This window comes from Mytilus edulis, chromosome 1 (assembly GCF_963676685.1).
Source record: "Mytilus edulis chromosome 1, xbMytEdul2.2, whole genome shotgun sequence".
In the NCBI taxonomy this organism is placed as follows: domain Eukaryota; kingdom Metazoa; phylum Mollusca; class Bivalvia; order Mytilida; family Mytilidae; genus Mytilus; species Mytilus edulis.
The window spans coordinates 47270059-47275379 of NC_092344.1; positions in this window are offsets into that span (position 1 = coordinate 47270059).

Sequence of the window (5321 nt, forward strand, 5' to 3'; positions counted from 1 at the left end):
TATAGGGTGTTGTCATCACGTATGCCTTGTTACCTGTTGCGTGTAATCACACTTCTCTTTTAATATCTTTGTATGTAGAATAACTTTATGCGACGGTAAACTTTAGATTATATCTAAATTTCTGATTAAAGGTAGCACAACTCCAACTTCTAAGTTTTAAAATGCTGTAACTTTCTTAATAATGCTTGAAAATTTAAAAAAGTGGTAGTTATGGATAGCTAACAGATTACTCTTTCAAATTACTTCAATGTTAGTATTATGCAACAATTATGTAATCAATTATAATGTTAACTGAGTCTAAAATATTTTTCACCAAATTTCCACTTTCAATTCAAATTAGCTTCTGCATAAGTATTCCTAGAGGGTTGATGTTATTATATTGTTCCTATGGCCATTATCTACAAAAGGGTGTCTCAGATTTCAGATAGAATATGATTGTTCGAGCGTGAATTTGCATTGCTTTACGACGTGTCTCGGTATTTTGTACAACAAACATCAATGTATTTATTTTTATGTTTCTGTTATGGTTTCGGTTGAATAATCTGTTATATCTTTTCGTTTGTAGTCCAAATAATTATAAAATTGCCTTTCAATAACATCATTGTCATGAACATTGTTTTGACGAGTATTGGGAAAATATTGTATAAAGTTCGAAATTAAATGTTAATTACGTAAGTGTGTCACTGTTTTTGATATCCTGTTGTGTTTGTCGTTGATGGAATATTTTCGTTGTCATTCTGCGTTTTGCATGTTGTGTCAAATACTATATCATTTGTTTGTGCATTTCTCTGTGATTAATGTTTTGCGTGTGTTTGTGCTGTATTTCTGTCGCGTAGTGTTGTCATTTTATTTAACACTGTCATAAAGTGGGAGGTTTGGCTAGCTATTACACCAGGTCCAAATCACCATTTTTGCTTGAAATGTCCTGTACCATCCAAGTCAGGAATATGGAAATTGTTATCAAATAGTTCGTTTCTATGTATATTGGTGTTTATTTTTGTTGCACTTCAGTGTTCCTGTTGTTCCTTTATTTTCCTTTTTATAGTAGATGTGTTTCCCTTGGTTTTAGTTTGTAAACCGGGATTGTTTATCTAAATCAATTTATAACCTTTGAACACCGGTACACTACTGTTGCCTTTATTTATCGCAGCATGTTTTGTCACTTGAGGACATTTGGTGTCAATAACAGCGCTTTTATCGTATCTACTAAATTTAGTCACTACTTTACTAATCTCGATTTTTTGTGTTCTTTGGGTTGTTGTGTCACTTAAGTATACCCCAATGCTCAAAAATAATTTTACAAATATTACTAATCTGTCTCAAACATGACTTAACTACTAGATACAAGTCGAATGCTAGTATATATTTTGTACATGTAGTTTATAAATCTACAGTATCGAAGCAGATAAAAACAATTGATGCCTCTCAATTCATTCACATCTATACTTATTTAAATATAGTAACATGAATTTGACTTATAATGTTGTTCTCCGATTTGGTGCCATACTACCTGATTTGATTTGAATGTGCCTGTTAGTCTGGCGATACGGATAGTGTGTAATCTGATAATATTGTTGTAATGTCTAATAAGTTGATTATCTCAGTCGGAGTAGATTTTGGTAACTACGTTGTAAATTAGGTTCGATGGATGAAAATGGTAGGACAGCAATAAAGATTGTGTGTTCTCATAAACATCTCGCAATGGCGAACACACTTATTTAACGTGCTCTCTTGAATAACATTTTTTTCAGCCGAATGTGTATTTGAATAAATCATTTTGTACTTTTTTGAATGAATGTTGATGTCTTTTTAGTTTTATGACAGGGTTCATGGAATAAATTACATGCACTACAAGATATAGTCATTACTATTTTTAAAGTTCTAGATACAATAATGGTTACTTGATATAGTCAATATATGTAGTCAACTCAATATCGATTCAACAGATGATCTTAGATAATCGTTCTGAATTGTTATTCTGATTCAATGAATAATAACGAAAAAAGTGAGTAAAATAAAAAAAAAAAACGACAATTCTAAACAGGAAGTCCCTAAGTAAATGGAAAAATCAAAAGCTAAAACACATCAAACGAATAGATAACAAAGGTTATGTATCTGACTTGGTACAGTCATTATCTTATGTAGAAAATGGTGGATTAAACCTGATTTTATAGCTAGCTAAACCCTTTCACGTGTATGACAGTCGCATACAATTTCAGTTGTGAGTGAGTTGGTTATATCTCTTTCATTAAACACCCTTGGTAAATATATATAGAAAGATGTGATATGAGTGCCAATGAGACAACTCTCCATCCAAGTCACTATTTATAAAAGTAAAACATTTTAGGTAAATAAGTCTGCATTAATATTGCCAGCTGTAATTGATAGGTTGCATACATATCGGCCGAAATTATGTCGATACCACGGGAGCAACAGAAACCACAAGTGAAAACAATCTAAAAAAAATCAAAATGACAATGTACTGTCTTCTAAACAAACACAGAAAATGAAAGAATTAACAATCAACCCGATAAAACCCGTTTTGGGACTCAGGAGGTTCAGATGGATAAGCAGACCATGTAAGTAGCACCCATCGAATTAATAATGGTATATACAAAGTCGATTATAAGTATCTCTTTGTGAAGTCGATCGCGGAAAAGCTGACAAGAAGTAGATATATCAAGTGAAATGGAATATCCGTGGTAATCTGTGAAACAGATATTCATTAACGGTCAACAAAATCTAAAAATACTTTCAAAGGGAAAACTTCTGCATTAAAACTAGGACGTTTTCGTTCATTAGGTTCCTTGAAAACTGCAATCCTCTATGAAAGGAAAACATAATGGGAAATTCTAGCATTGAAATACCGTCTCAACGGGAACATATCCAGTTCATATTCTAAAGGGGCTGTAATGTTGATATAGGAAAATGAAAGGAAAGTTCACAAAGACAAAACATAGATCATCGCTTGTGTGGTAATGTTTAGTTCTCAACCGAATCCCATCAATTTCTAGGTTAAAGACAAGATGTAACTCTTTTTGCTATTAAGTTCATTGTGATAAATTTAGACAACATACTGATTCATGAAATGAGAGTGGAATGTGAAGTAAAAAGATATTCGTCTTCTTATAAAAATCGCTATGTATTGATTGAAATACAAAAACAGACTCGCCTCAAGACTAGCTATGACTTCCCAGTCTGTTCAAAACAATCGCCTTATATTACATGAAATGCGAACTTTCAATGTGAACTCAACATTTATTTTTGTTTGCTTGGATTTCTTGTACAATTACATTCGAAACAAATCAATGCATGATGAAATACTAGTACATAAAAATCCATTAGAAAGTGTGGGATCAACCATGTGATCTTTGTATGATAAAAAAACACACAATCCTGACATTATCAAGATGCTTTTTTCCTCGACTCACAATATATTACTTACGTTCAGAGGATTCATATTCAAATACAATCGACATTTCCATGGGAACTAACTGTGCTCCTCTTATTGAAGAAGTGTCACCTTATTCGTATGAGGACAACTCTATTCAAGAGATTCTAAAGAAATATGAGATGGAGGTAGATTATTATTTAACTTCACTTCCACTATATAGATGGTGTCCTTTCAAAATTCAAAGTTTCATGACTATGTTGAAAGCATTTTAAACATTTTACGGACGCCATCATTAGTCGGTTGACTGTTATGAAATATCTGTTAAACAGATGACGACGGATTTATTCCAATTGTCGGATTCACAGACCCATCCTCTTTTCTTCGACTTTCTTTCCAAATTAATCATGCATTTAATTTTCAAAGAGCAACACAACATGTGCCACATATGCAGTAAGATCTGCTTACTGTTGAGTGATCAACTGCTGTTTTTCATGAGGTAAGTGTTACTCAGTCTTTAGTTTTCTTTGTCGAGTTTTGTAGAATATTGTCTGTCTGTTAGTCGTTTTTTGATATTTGGCATGGCAGTGTCAGTTTGTTTTCGACGTATGCGTTTGACTATACTTTGATATCTTCCGTTTATATTTTTTTAATGTTTAGTTTTCATATTTAATATTTTACTAGAACACACCCGCGAAATCGCGGTCAATTAGAGCGTATGTAAACTGTTGTTGGATAATTGTTTGTAAAAAAACCCACCTGGAGAATTTCAGGAAAGGTATCAAAATTCATAGGTACTTGGGGACAGGACAATTTTTTAAGCCCTTTATTCCAAAGACCGATATTTTTTTCGCTTTTGTGTATACTATGAACATACATGTACTATAAATACTATAAACGGTCACTGATATATTTATAGAGACTCGCTATATAATAATATAGCAGTTTCCGCCTTGGAAAGTAAACTATTGGAATTGATAGTAAATAGCAAATACGCTTTATTTATCATATACTTTATAGTACTAGTATATGTATGACTCATAGTATATAGAAAAACGCGAAAATAATTGTCCTGTCCCCAAGTACTGAAGAAAATTATGTGTAATTTTAAAACTGTCTTGAACGGAAGGCTTTATTATATGCCTCAAAAGTCAGTCCGATGACAGACAAAATATCCGGACGCCTTTATTTTCGTTTTCCTTCCAAAATAACCCAAACTGGAAAGTCATAAGCAGTGATGATAGATGCGACTATGCTTGGTACCTATAGGACACAGAGGCATGAAGATTTATTTATTGTGGAAGAAAGAGAAGCGACACACAAATGAGGTCTTCTCATTTAATAGTATAGATATTAAAATTAAAGGACAAAGATATACTAGTATTATTCGATGAATGTTGACAAGATGATTACGACATTTGCGTCAGATCAATATCCTAAACTCGTTCAAATTCTTGTAAATATGATGAACATGTATGTAAAATTTGGAAGAATCAAGAAGCAATAGAATGCTTATCCTCAAATTCACCACCAAAATTATTCCAAAAAACTAACGAGGGCAATTGGTGTTCCATTATAGATTCCGAATAAAAAAATATATAAACTGACTACATAATGATGCATTTATATATTCTTTTACCTCTGACACCAAGTTTTACGAGGGGAATATATTTTGATATGGTCCCCTCTTTTTAGGCATTGGTGTCGGTATAAGTGTCCGTTTAGATGATTTTTCGAAAATGTACCATTTTATGTAACGTGACGTATCTACAAATTATCAGTGTTTTATTTTTTTAAAATAAATAAAGCACAAAAACAATGCATTTACAAACAAACAGTTCTAAGTAAATTCATATCATTCTTAGTTTTTATACCAAATTCTCTTCTGTTCTCTATAAGGGGGATAACAGAATGTACATAACATATCGAT